General features: G+C 57.3%; 1 long non-coding RNA gene across 3 annotated transcripts; it reads left to right on the forward strand.

Moving 5' to 3' along the window:
• The first annotated feature begins 2,808 nt into the window (after positions 1-2,808).
• On the forward strand, positions 2,809-13,854 carry LOC145716165 (uncharacterized). Of its 3 annotated transcripts, none has more exons than XR_014138624.1 (3): positions 2,809-2,933; positions 9,708-9,893; positions 13,778-13,854. It is a non-coding gene; the product is annotated as an uncharacterized LOC145716165 (long non-coding RNA). The 3 variants fall into 3 exon arrangements; XR_014138625.1 differs by lacking the exon at positions 2,809-2,933 and adding an exon at positions 9,276-9,510; XR_014138623.1 differs by lacking the exon at positions 2,809-2,933 and adding an exon at positions 9,277-9,608.
• The last annotated feature ends 172 nt before the right edge of the window (positions 13,855-14,026 follow it).

Raw genomic sequence — 14,026 nt, forward strand, 5'->3', positions numbered from 1 at the left:
CTTGGCTTCTTTGAGCTGGAGGGGTAGCTCTGGGCTTCGGGGCAGTGGTAGGCCAGGGATGACCTGGGAGCCCCCACCCCCACCCCCCTCCGGCACACCGGGCGACTGCGGAGCTCGCTCACTGTGGAGAATCAAACCTTGGGACTGCCCTGGGGGTCGGACAATTTCAGTCTGGGCTAGCCTGAACTGAGGGGAAGCCTGGAAGAAAAGGGGTTTCTTTCCCGTTTCTGGCCCTTTGCACCCCACCTAGAGCCTGCCTTAGGTCGCACTCTGCATCCCGCGTTGCCGGTCGTCGATGACGCCCCCGGGCCTCCCGCGGTGCCCTTCCGCCCGGTGCGGCCTAGAGAGTCTGCCCAGGCGGGGCAAGCCCGGGCCTCGCAGGCTGAGCACCACGAGGGGTCCGGCCAGGCGGAGCCGTCCACAAGACTGGTGGCAGGCTGGAAGGGGAGCCCCCCGCTCTTGGGTTCTGGGAGGATCTCCAGAGTTCTCCCGGGTAACAAACGACACAGGGTACCGAGCTTCGGCAGCCGCTCAGCTTGCACCTTCCCTGGTGGCGACCCCAACACGGGCTTCCCTCGCCGCCTCCCACCCTGCCTGCTGTGCCCGGGGCAAATGGAGAGCGGCTTCGGCGTTGGCCCGGAGCTCGGAAGAAGGGCCTGGTCCGGCCTCGCCTCCACCGCCCCGCGCTCCCGCGCGGCCCCAGCGCGCCCTTTATTGACAGGCAGATAAGCAGGCGGGGGCCGTGGCGTTTCCAGCGTCGCTCTCGAGCACCCTGCTGGGTTGCAGGGATCCGCGCACACTTAATGGCCTGGACTCCAAACAAGCCCGGAGCAGCCTTCCCGGCGGCCTCCGGTCCGGACAGAGGGGGCGGGTGCGGAGCAAGTCGCGGGCAGAAACTAGAGAGTAGGGAGGCCTACTCAAGCTCGGGGCCTACCCGCCGTCCAGACTCTAAGGCAGACCAGGGAGCCGGGGAGACCTCAGGACATCTGGGGCCGGGGGCTGGACCACGTCCTGGAGGGGAACTAGAAGATTACCAAGAAACTAGGTCACAGGAGATGGCCGGTGGCGGCAGAGAAACCCGAGCAAACGCCTCTCTGAGCGCCAATCCCCAGCGGAGCCCGGCTTCGGGAAACAGGACAGCGGTAGGGTCCTGGCCCAGATTAGAGTGGCGGGTGGGGGGATGGGCTCTCCTTGCCCCTGACACAGGAAGACCAGAGTGTTGAGATGGGGAGAAGTGTGGGGAACTTTTTAAAATAAGGAAGAACACCACGCTTAGACCTCTCGGACAGCGGGCTCCCATTCTCCTCCCCACCTCTACCCTACCCTCAGGGCCTCCATAGGCTGAGCAAAAAATAAAAATTAAAAAATCAGCTCTGGCGGGGAGCTGACCAGGCTAGGAGGAGCCGGCAGTAGGGCTACTGCGAGCCGCCTTCCGGCCTGTTGCGAAGTCCTCCACCTGTCCAGGTGTGCTGGGGTTGGGAGCAGGAACCGCTCCACCTCTCGAGCCTCGGCGCCATCTGTGTGCTGTGCTCTCCCTTCTCCACCCCCGCCGCAGCAAAGTGCGTAGGAACTGGCCCTGGCACCCTCCTCCGGCCTAGGTCTCCCACTCCTAGCCTCCATACACAGATGCCCCCAGGTCTACCGGGACTAGGCTTCCCAGGAGCTGCCTGAAGGCAATTCCACACCCCATCACATCCCCTCCTGCCACCTTGTCAAGCGCCCCCTTCCAGGCTGGACCTCGGTCACTTCCAAGTTTGAGACCCGGATGGAGGCAGAGAAGGAAGGGATTGGGCAAGGAGAAGCCCCCTCCCCTGTTTGGTGGGGGGAGGGGGACACGAGAATAACAACGCGGGTCTAAGTACCCATCGAAGGATAGCCAGGCCCAGCTCTACTACGCTGTCTCCCAGTCCACAGAGGGTGTGAGCAGAAAACAATCAGGCCACCAGATCAGTATCCTGCACACCTAGCCCCAATTTCTGTTGTTTTCTCGACCCCTGTAAAGAGAATCTTGACTTCAGAATCTGGGGTTTTCCTATTTTCCTCCTCTAGGCCACAAAGTCAGCAGTTAACCACCAAGCCAAAGATTAATAAAATCAACTATGTTTTCTATGTGACTGGAGCCTTTCAGCCCAAGGGGGGCGAGGGAACCTGGAGCAGGCGCTGTTTTGGGGATCCCTCACAAGAACCTAGTTGGCCTGGCCAGGACTTTGGCGTAGCCTGGGGTAAGGGCTCGCTTGTCCTCTCCCGGGAGCCCTAGTCTGTGCCCAGCTGGTGACTTGCAAGCCGGAAAGCCAGATTGGGGTACCCATCGTTCCTCGAGCTCCTCTTGAAAATGATTCCTTCCAGAGGCCCCTCTCAACCCGGGCGCAGCTTCCAAGTCCCTCGGATGAAGTGACTCCCTCTGAGATCGAAGAAGGGGACCGGATGGGTACCTGGGAAGGTAGCTGGCCAGCCTAGGGGGCAGGGTCCCGCGTGCCAGCGGGGAGGAAGAGAGCACTTAGGAGGACCGGTTTCCTGGAGTTGACTCTACGCCCTAAAGGAGGGCTGGGCGGACTGGGGCCGGGTTGGGCGTGGGTAGCCACTGGCCGGGCTCAGGAAGGCCACGGCTGGGCATAGAGCGGGCCGGACTCGGGGTGGGGAGGGGAAGGCTCCCCCCGCGCCCCAGCGCAGGTCTGCGCCGAGCTGAGCCCAACTCTAGCCGCCATGACGTCACGCGGGTCGGGCAGCCAATGAGGACCGCGCTGGCATGGATATTAAGGAAAGTTAGCGCCTGCCTGAGCACCCTCTTTTCTTATCATTGACATTTAAACTCTGGGGCAGGTCCTCGCGTAGAACGCGGCTGTCAGATCTGCCACTTCCCCTGCCGAGCGGCGGTGAGACGTGTGGGAACCCGCGCCGCCAGGCTCACCTGCCTCCCCGCCCTCCGCTCCCAGGTAACCGCCCAGGCTCCGGCCCCGGTCCGGCTCGGGGCCCGCGCCGCCTCTCCGCTGCCTGCGACGGGTCCCCCAAATCCAAGCCTACCTCCAAGGAGCCCAGGGGCTTGACTTTTGCTTTTAAAAGGAGGCATTGCAAAGGTGGATTTGGTGAGGGCGGGATAGTATGGGGGGCGGGGGTCTTGTCTTTGCCGAGCGAGATTTTCTGCAAAAGTAGCAAAATGTTCCAGTTCCCAGAGTGGACTTCTAGTTGGGTGCTGAGCTGGGGGGAGGGGGGGAGGGGCGGGGAGAGGGAGCCGGGGATCTGCTGCTGCTGTCTCCAGAAGTCGCTCGCAACCGTGAGAAATGCAGGAGGGGATGCAGTTTGCACCCAGAACTCCCCGGAATCGCAGTTCACGACACGCACTCGTGAAGTCCCCACCAAAGCGTGGAGCGCGGGGAAATGCCCCGCCGCGGGTCGGGCGGAGAGCAACAAAAGTTTCCAGCGGTTGCAAAGTGTAGATAGTTGGACCGAAACAAAGTCTTAGAGATGGGAGTTCGTTTCTCAGAAGGGAGCGGAGGGACGAAAGAATGCTGCCCGCAGAGCTGGGCAGCGCGTAAAGCCCCAGCGTGTGATTTGAGCTTCACTTCGGAAGACCTAATAATTAGCGATTCTCACTGAGCTAGAACGCGGGCTCGGGTTACCGCGGGCGCTGCGCTCGCAGTCTCGGTGGGAAGCTTGTGGGCGCCAGAGGAGCCTGGCCGCTGAGCGCCGGGGAGAGCAGCGCCGGGCCACTCTCCTGCCCCGGGACGGCCCAAGCCGGGTGCCAGAAGTTTCTCCGAAGTGGGTCAGGGAAGGGCCCACCCCAGACTCAGACTAACCGGTGGTTCCGCGGAGCGAAAGTTCCGAAAGTCCAGCCCCAAGCGGCCGCAGACTCCAAAGCGGGCTTAGGCAGGGCACAGGGGCACTGGCCCGGGAGGCCTCTGCCTCCGCCTCAGGCCCGGGCTCGCCCCTCGCTCCCACTCGTGCCCTGGCTCCCCCTCTCTAGACTTTCGGGGGGCACCTTCGGAGGACGTTTGTACCTCAGGCACCTGTGACAGGTGCTTGGGATCACTGCCCAACTGGGAGCGGTGGCCGCCCGTGCCCACCTTGCCTGCGAAGCAGCAGAGTGAGAGAAGTGGCCAACTGGCCGTGCGCCTTACCTGGGCCTGGGTCCTCTCCTTCACGGTTTCCTTTCCCCGGAGCTGGGCGGCAAGCAGGTTGCCCGCTTCGCAGTGGGAAGTGGACCTTCTCCTCCAGTCATAAATCAAACCCACTCATCCTCGGGCCTCCTCCCTCATTAGAGATGTTTATTGGAGATCGTGTTTATTCGGCTGTCACGGCGAGAAAACGCAGTGACATAATTACCTCTGACCAGAGTCCTCTCCCCGCGCCCAGGGCGAGCTGGGGACCTCCTCTGTCGCCTTCTCACTCCCGTGCCCTCCTTAATCGGAGGGCGTATGTGGTTGCCTTGTCCTTTTTTCTCAGACCCTCTCATATAATTTGGATTATTGAATGAGTTACTATTCAGATTTCCCCAGGGCCTGGGCGTTTATTTATTTATTTTAGAATCTGAAAGGAAAACCGAAGGAACCTAACACCCCTCCAGGGCAGAAGGGGGCAGCGCGGGAGAGACGGAAGGAGAGTCCCTCTCGCTGCGCTGCGCAAACTTTCCGGCCCGCCCGGCTGCTGCGCGCGGGGCCCAGACGCCACCCGGCGCCGGAGGCGGCCTGAGCAGCGGGGAGCTGACAGGGAGGGATGGATGCCGCTATTGGTGGTGCTGTTTGTTGTTTTATTTTGCATTCTTTCTCCTCTCCGGAGGAATCTCAGACTTCAGGGCCCCAGGTCGAGGATTCTTAAACTCCCCCGGCGGAACTCCGCGAAGCCAACCCGCAGCTTCTCCCCCGCCTCTAGTCCCTCGGCTACCCCCGGCTTCGATTCCCTCCCCCGACCCCGACCCTCCCCCCCTCCCCCACTAGCCAGGTTTGTAAGTCACCGTCTAGGAGTCAGAGTTAGAAAGTGATGAAAAGCGCCGAATTGTTCTCTAATTGAAAATACTTTTTTTTTTTTTTTGGTGACCGCACCGACAAATATCTGGGATCCCCGCTTTTGATCCCTCGCTGCCGCCTCTGTCTCCAATCGCTAATAAAACTCGCATTGAGCCCCTTAGTGCCTTGATTAACAGGCAGATTAACTCTTACTGGGGTGGGGATCAGCTTGTCCCAATCAATGTCATTTTAAAAGCCCGATTCGCTTAGCTCCGGTTCCCTGGCTGCTCGAGCGAGCCAGCCATGACATTTGCTCCCTCCCCTTTCCCCAGCCTCAAATCCCCCAGCAGAGCCCCCAGTTCCCAGCCCGCTTGTTCCCTGCTTCACTCCAGGACAAATTGCAGGACTCAGTCCCTGGACTTTAAAATAAACAGCTGTTTTAAGAGGGAATCTCCATGGAGAAAGGACTGAGATGGCCTTGGCTTGCTTTTCGTTTAACGCTGAACTCTTACCTCTGGAGGGAGGAGGTTACAGGCAAAGGAGAAATGGGGAACCGTGCAGGGTGACGAAATGGAAAGCAAACTTTCCTGAGAACCTTATTTGCAAAAATCAGAGAGTACCACTGCTTTTCAAGTGTTCTACACACCAGGAGTTTTAAACCTGGTCCCTATCTGGACAATAGCTTGTAGAGTCACCGAAGCAAAAGCTTGGGAGTCCCACCTGCGTGCAGGCTGTAGGGATCTCTTCGCTGGGAGACCCTGTTGGACAATGCTTTTTTAAAAGTATTTTTCCCGCGGAGAGTGGGGGGAGGAGAGAAAGAGAGACTCCTGCAGCCTAATGTGAATGAAAGAAGACTGAACCCAGAGACCGCCCTGACACACTTGTCATTTGGCAGGAGGCGAGAAAGGGCCAGAGCATCGCGGCTTTCCCCGAGCCCAGCGTGGCCACAGCCTGGAGGCACCACCCTGCAGGCTTCCGGCTCTCCTTGGCTTTCCAGTGCTCTGGGCTCGGGAGGCTGCTGGGTGAGCTGGAAACCCGCAGGTTGCTGGAGAAAGGAGAGAGAGAAAGACCCCGAGTGGAGGAGGCACCCCGAACTGGGCAGCAAGAGTGGGCACCTTAGCCTTTTGTGCTGGTTTGCCCTGATTCATCAGCTAAGGTATCCTGGGAACCCACTTTCCTAGGGCCTGCAGAGACAGAGTCGTTTGAGGCTCTGCTAAGTGAGTAGGTGTCTGCGGAGACTTTCCTCCTTCAAAGAAAAGCTCCTCTCTACCCATCCCTGCGCGCCAGCACCGTGCCTCTGCTTGGCGGTGGAAAGCGGCAGTTCAGAGGTGTTGCAACACCGGGTGGGAGACTCTTGGTTCTGAAGCCGGGAGCCAAAAGCACATTCCTCAAGAACCGGACACGTCTTTGCCTTGCCAGAGGCCGGCTCTGGACCGAAAACCCGGGGAGTGGGTACAGGCAAATGCCAGGGGCTGCTGGGGGTGAGATGCTGCCCGATCTCACCCTTAGGCGCCAACGCTGGCCAGAGGCTCAGGGCACTCTCTGGTGAGCAGTGATCCCCCAGCTTGACTCCCTCGGCACAGAGAGCCTCCCCTACCGGGTGGGATGACCCCAGTGGCCCCTGCAGGAACAGGCCGAAAAGACGTCCCTCTTGGGCGCCAAAGGGTGGGGGGGGGGAGCGGGAGTACCTGGCGAGAGGCGGGAAAAGGCGACACAGAAACGGAAGGCGTGATTTCCCCGCCCCGGAGGGCAGCAAGTGGGCCTCGATCCTGTTGGAAGTCGCAATTAAAATGGCGACCTGAGAGTTGTCTCAATTTTACATACACCTCTGGCCCTGGCATGCTGCACCTCGGTCTCAGCTCCGCAACCGGCTGCGCTGCCACCAGAACAGGTACTTGGCAGAGGGCGAGAGGTGCCCCACCAAGTAGAACAGCACTCCCACCCTCCTCGAGATTCCAGAGACTCTATCTCTCCAGGGAGAACAGGAAATCTCGCTCTCCACCCCTCTCTCCTTAAACTTTGAAAACTCTGCCTCCCTCCGGGATGGGCTCCCCCCCGCCCAAAATATTGACACATCGGAAGCAGCCAAGTCCTTTTCGTTTCTTGTTTGTGCAAAGGTTTTACCAAGAGTCCTTCCCTAGCCCCCACCCCCACCCAATGACGTCAGTGGCATTCACTCCCGGCTCCTTGCCTGTTATGATTTTTTGTTGTTAAAACTTTTCTCCGAGGTGAGGTGGGGGTTGAGGGGTGGGAGAAGGAGCTAATTCAAAGAGCCAGTGCCCTGGGGGGAAATAGCAACAAGATTATGGCGGCTTCTTTCCGTGGCAAAGCTTAAGAAGGTGCTAATCCACTCGGTCGCTAATTGAAAGGTTGTAAAAATGATATTCGCCTCCAGTTCGGACAGTCTCTGGCCTCTCTCCCCACCCCCCCCACTCTTGCTTATGCCCAATGGACTTGAGTTCAAGCTTCTTTAACACTTGTTTGAGAAGTAAAAAGGAAGAGAAAAAGAACGCAGATTCCTGCTGGTCTGGGACCTGAGCCCGCTGCCCCACTTCCCGGGATCCTCTGAAAGTCGCGGTCCTACGAATTCTCGCACAGGAGGCCGCTGACCCCAGCTCCTGGCACCACCTCTTTTGCTTCTGGCCTGGCTTTTCTTCCCACTCTGAGTGCTCCTGGGCCGCAGGAAGGGCCATCTGCAGGCGGAGATGGTCAGCCGGTTGTGCCAGCCCAAGCCTGGTCCGGTTGGAGGAGGCCTCCGTTTCTCCGGAGCTCTGCACCGGCTCCTTGGTCGCGGCATTAGTGGGTCCAGGTTGGGGACGACAGCGTGAGGCCCACACTAGGCCAGCGGCCCAAGGCAGCCTGCAACGTGGTCCTCCTGGTTCCAGCTCCCAGGATCGGCTGCCCCATCTCCTGTCGGCGGCGAGTTCAGAGTGCACAGACTTTGGTGGTGAGCTCTGACTTTCAGCACTTTTCGTAAGTCAAGAGGAGTCAAGTGTACCCGGCGTGGCTTCATTTCAGCCTCCCTGCCTCAGCTATGCCATCCCCATTCTCCTTTGCTGGGTCCTGGGGTGTGTCCCCCATCCCAAACCTTCCACCTCCTCTGCGACTTGGCCAGCGAGCTCCGAGGTAACTCCAGACTTCGCGGGACCAGACAGCCGCTCCCTCTCCTGTCACCTTAACTGCGTGCGCCAAGGGGCGCCTTTGGAGTGTACTGAGGTGTGTCCTAATCGTCCGGCATTCAACAAATGGACTTCTGGTGTGTGGTCAGAAGAGAAAAGCCATTTGCTTACTTTCCTCCCCGTTTTCTGGCAACAGCTGAAGGGGAGCTGCCTCCTGGGACTGAGCAGACCCTGGAGAAGGAATTGCGTGTGGAGACACACGCATCGCACACAGATAACCAGTGGAACACATCGACACACGCTGACACACGGACATCGCTGGCGAGGACACACACACAAACTCTTCCCCAGCATTGGTCATCTTCCTCCACCCCAGGCCTCCACCACCCCTCCTCCCCTCTCATCTCCCCCTCGAGTCCCCTCCTCTCAGGCTCCTGGAAAAGCAGCCGCACTTAGTCAACAAATGGCACGTGGGAGAAGTTGGTGAGTGTTTGGTAAGGACTCTTCAGGGCTTTTCACAAGAACCCTCTGTACACAAAGTAAGTGGCGTGTTTGCTCGGGCCTCTCCAGCCCCGGCTGTGCCTCCGCTCCGCTGCGCACCGCGGCTTCCGAAAGGAGAAAGGACTGAAGAAAGGGCCGGGGGAGCAAGAGTGGGGGAGTGGGCAGGCCCAGAGGCCTGGACTAGGGAGGCCGCCGGGCCTCGCCGAGTTCCCAGCCAGGCGGCCTCCTCTCGGCCTAGGCTTCGCCTCGGCCTCCGCCGGAGTGTTGCTGCCGGGACCCAGTGCCGTTCACGCCCCTTTCCTCTTCTCGTTCCCTGCGGCCAGGTGGGCAAAGGCGCGGCCGCCTCTGTGCTCCGCGTCCCAGCGCCCAGGCGGGGATGAGGTAGGGCGGGAGGGGAGGGCGGGCGGGGGCGGGGCGGCAGGCCACGCTGCGCTGGAGTTGGCAAGAAAGGGCTGCGAGAAGCTGCAGAAACTTGCTCCCTCCACGACCTGGGAGTCCCGCGCCCAGCTTAGGGGGAGTGGGGAGGGGGGCGCGACCCGCCGCCCAGCGGCCTTCTCTCGACCCCTCAAGTTCGTGGCCACAGTGCGGGCAGCGCTGACTCCCGGAGCGCTCGGAGCCTAGAGATGTCGGCGAGCGCCAGCTCCAGAGCCCGGGCTCGGGGGCCCAGCGCCGGGGAGAGAAGCCGGGACCCACCATCCGAGCCGAAAACAAGTGTATTCATATTCAAACAAACGGACCAATTGCACCAGGCGGGGAGAGGGAGCATCCAATCGGCTGGCGCGAGGCCCCGGCGCTGCTTTGCATAAAGCAATATTTTGTGTGGGAGCGAGCGGAGCATTTGCATGTTGCGGAGTGATTAGTGGGTTTGAAAAGCGAACCGTGGCTCGGCCTCATTTCCCGCTCTGGTTCAGGCGCAGGAGGAAGTGTTTTGCTGGAGGATGATGACAGAGGTCAGGCTTCGCTAATGGGCCAGTGAGGAGCGGTGGAGGCGAGGCCGGGCGCCGGCACACACACATTAACACACTTGAGCCATCACCAATCAGCATAGGTGTGCTGGCTGCAGCCACTTCCCTCACCCACACTCTTTATCTCTCACTCTCCAGCCGCTGACAGCCCATTTTATTGTCAATCTCTGTCTCCTTCCCAGGGATCTGAGAATTGCTCTCACACACTAAACCAGCAGCGTCCGTGGAGAAAACTCTCACCAGCAACTCCTTTAAAACACCGTCATTGCAAACCATTGTGGTCTTTAAGCAACAACAACAGCAAAAAACCCCCAACCAACCAAAACTCTTGACAGGAGAGCTTTGACGAGAGAGGATGCCTCATAAAGGTGAGTCCGCTTCTTTCTTCTTGCTTCATTTTTATTGCAGTATTCAGGCAGGTCTCCCCTTTCCTCCCTCCTTCCTTCCTCCCTCTGGCCGGTCCCCTCCCCCACTGCTACGCCGGGAGAGTTGGGCCGGAGAAGTTTCCACGCAGGAGCCCAAACTTTCTACTTCCAGCGAAAGCCCGCGTCGGAGGGCGACAGCCGGCGAGCGGGAGCGGCGCAGGGCTCGGGGCAGGCGGCCGGCTCAGTCCCAGCGCCAGCACGAGCTAGGCTCGCTGGAAGAACCGAGGCTCCGGGCGCAGCAAGCAGCCGCGGCTCCCGACCCCAACGTCGCCAAATGCCCCCGGCCGGCGGCAGAGGACGAAGAGGCTCTGCGGTGCCCCAGGCCGGGGAACGGCTTCGGAGACCCGGCTCCGCCGGCTGCTTTGTCCAGCCGAGGGCCCAGCGAGCGCGCACGGAGCGAGCGTGCGGAGGGAGCGCCCAGGAGCCAGCTCGCCGCGCCGCCGCCCGCCCGCCCTCCGGCTTTGTGCGGCGCTCGGCTCGGGCACCGAAGAGTCCGCGGGCATTCGAGCGCCGAGGGGCACCGCGCCCGCCGGCAGCCGGAGCAGAGTCAGTCGGCAAGGCAGCCACACGCTGGAGGCAGAGAGAAAGAGCGAGTGAGCGTGAGCCGGGAAGGAAGCCACCAGGCCAAAGCGGGCGAACGCGCGCTCTGAGGGAGCTCAGAGCCGAGCGGGAGGATTGTCAGCTTCCATCAAGCCCCCAGGCTCTTGCCCCCAAGTTGAGCGTAGAGCTCGGAACTTGAAAACTCTCTACTCCCCAGGCTTCCCCAACCGTCGCCCTCGCCCTGCGAAAGCTGGGGTCTTCCCTATCCTCCAGCTCCCAGCGCTCGGTGGGTATTTTTCCTTGTCTTCGTCTGACAAAGCTGCACCCGGTGTTGCCATTTCAACAAGTTTCGAGGTGGAAAGGTGGATTGCTTTAAAAAAAAAAAAAATAATAATCCAAATCTCCTGATTTTTTTCTTTGTGAGGCCTCAAAGAAAAAAAAAAATCAATATGAAAGCATTGGCTTTCCCCTTCGTCTGATCACATCCTCTCCCAGCTAATTAGTCTGAGTAATTTGAGAGCTTTTCGATTCTAAGACCCCAGGAGGAAAAGTGTCTTTTCAAAGTTCATAAAGTTGTTGCCTCTTTCCTTGTGCAGATTTTCTCAGTCTCCCTGGATCATAATAGCCCTGAATTTTAGCAAGTGTAATTGGGGGGAAATGGAGTTGAATTTCAAGTGGAAATGCTTTCTTTTTCGAGTGCTTAAACCCGGCCCTCCAGTCATGAGTGATTTCTAGAAAGTTTAAAAACAAAGTGAACGTGGTTTCTCCCCCTGCCCGCCCCGCCCCCCCATCCTCTCGAAAGCTTCCTAAGCCATTTTGGACGTTTAACTCGAACTTGGGAAGATTTGAGGAGGGGGCAGGAGCAGAAAATGAAATGAAAAGCAAAGAGCTTGAAAGCCTGGTGAGTTTACCAAGGAGAAATAATAGTTGTTGCCGTTGACATTACATTTTTCATAGCCAGCGACCTTTGCAAATGTCTGAAGGCAATTTGATAAGTTGTTATCTTATTTGGCCCTAGAGAGTGAAACTTTGTCATCTTAATTGCTAATTACTCTTTGGCTGGGGGCTGGTAGGGCCGAAAGTGAGCTCTCCCCTTCACCCCAGCTGAGGAGTTTGGGATGGATTTTGAGAATTAAGTGATTAAAACCACTGCATTTGAAAGCAGAGGCTTGAGTCCGGGATGGGGGTGGCAGTGGCCCAGTGGTCTAGAGGACTGAGGCCCCATTGGACTCTGAGGTGTCTGGAGACTCTTTCTTTCCCCAAGTGAGTCTCTGACTGGACTAGGGCTGTAGAAAGCCCTGGGCTGAGCTGCGGGGCCAGGGGGGTGGGGGTTCTGGCTGCAACTGGGGTTCTAGCCTCCCTGTCCACGACTGCTTCCGGGTGTCCGCGTGGCCAGCTTCCTGGGTTGCTTTTGCACTAAGTTTTAACGATTACTTAAGTAATTAAATAGCTTCTTAGCTGAGATAGAGGTGGGAATGGAGCAGAACTGGAACTTGAAATGCTTCCACCTTCCCGGTTGCCTCAAAAATTAATCGGGTGGGCCTCTCTGGAATCAGCTAGTGAATTTTTTTTTTTTTAATGGCTTCAAAAATGTCTGGGCCAGGATGGGGGCATTCAGTTGTGGCTGAGTCCAGTGAGGGTTACAGAGAGGAGTTCAGGAAGTTTTACCCCTTCTAGGAGAATTCCACTTCCCCTCTCCCTGGCCACGACTGCTTTGCAGTTTCAGAGTCCCACTTTGAGGTGGGGGAGGCACATTCTTCAAGAAGTTGGGGTTTCTGCCCATCTTGGATCTGACTGTGGTTGTGGGGACTGAGAGACAGGAGGAAGGCCCTCGGAGCCAACCCAGCTAGAGGTAACTAGGTAGCCCTCTGCTGTCTCCAGTATTTACCAGGCCACATTCGGAAGCTGGGAAAATTCCTCCTCTTAAGTTTATTTTTATGGATTTAAGCTGCCTCCCAGCTAGTTAATAAATTAGACCATGAATGGCCTTGAAGAGAAAAAATGTACTTCTTGGAATTCTTTGCTTGTAGGCAGGCAAGATTAATAATCACAATAAGCAAAACAGAAAAAAAGAACGAATATTTTAGTTTTTTTAAACGGAGAAATAATGCTGTGACTATTTAATTATTTTACCTCTTTTTTTTTTTTTGCAAACCTCTTGAATAGGTTCTTTATTGTAACTCTCTCTTCCCAATTGAGCTCCCCACGGTGCCGTTGTATCTTTTTACAGCCCCTAACAACTCACACCAGTAACACAATTACCTCCAGATATTTATAACAAGAAATTACTTTTCTATTTTCTCCCCCCCCCTTCTTTTTAGGGCAAGGCAGGGAGGGGGTGGTGGAGGGCGAACCTTGGGGGACCCGCGCTGGGTCAGGACTTACAAAGCTAGAAGTGTCCCTCTGTTCCCTTTGTGAGTTGGTGGGTTGTTGGTACATTTGGTTGGAAGCTGTGTTGCTGGTTAGGGAGACTCGTTTTTGCTCTTTGGGTTTGGGGAGAGCTGGAGAATAGAAGCCATTGTTCGCTGTCTGTAGGCTTTGTCGACCACGCTCACCCCCTCCTGTTCGTACTTTTTAAAGCAGTGAGGCGAGGTAGACAGCGTGTGTCACAGTACAGTAAAAGGGGGGAAGATCTAAACACCAAAAGAGAAGTTAATCACAATAAGTGAGGTTTGGGGGGGAAAAGTTGGGCTCGCTACTTTCAAAGTCCCAGAAAGACTGGGAGGTGGGTGGAGGGGGGGCCTGGCTGGGAAGCTTTGAGGGAGAGAGTGGAAGATGAAGGGGTAGCCAGAGAGTTGGGTGCTGGGGGCCTTGGGGGAACTCCGGTGGTGAAACTCCTTAAGGAAGGAGTATGGGCTCTGCAGTCCTTCTGATCTGCCCCAGCCTGCACCTCAGGCACCCTGAAGTTTAGAGATCCTCCTCCCCTCCCCTCTAAACCTCAGGTATTAGTCTTTGGCGTCTGTTCCTAACGCCACTGTGTCTCTTGTTCTCCCCTTTCCCTTTAACTGATTCTTGATATTTTTGCAAAATGGTTCCCTGACTTGTCAGATTCTCCAGTTCTCCCAAGCCAGGCCAGAGCAGCCACTTTTAAAAGGTGGGGACGTCTGCAAGAGAGGCAGCTGGAAATGTGGTTGTGACTCTGGGATTTAGGATTTTAGGGTAGTTTGAGCCCTAGATGCATGTTTTGTTTTGTTGTGTTTTTCGGAGAGTGTGGCTCTGAGAGCCCATGGGCCTATGCTTTTGAGCTACAGTTTGACATACCTTTCTCTCCTTTTGTTTTGTCTTAGGGGGAAGACTTTAACTAGGGGTGCGCAGATGTGTGAGACCTTTTATTGTAAGAGCGGACAGACATCCCAGATTTCAGGCAAGTTCTGCGGTGGCTGCTTTGGGTTCCAAAACCTGAAAGAGTCAGAAATACTTCTTCATTGTTGTTCACATGGAAGAAGAAGAAGAAAAAAAAATCGAAATTGGGTCATTTCTTCTGATTCAAGAGTGAGCTACTAGGGGGTTTGGGGAAAACAGTTTGGGAATATTGG

The sequence above is a fragment of the Leptonychotes weddellii genome, chromosome 11 (genome assembly GCF_054177405.1).
Source record: "Leptonychotes weddellii isolate Sample4059 chromosome 11, ASM5417740v2, whole genome shotgun sequence".
Classification (NCBI taxonomy): Eukaryota; Metazoa; Chordata; class Mammalia; order Carnivora; family Phocidae; genus Leptonychotes; species Leptonychotes weddellii.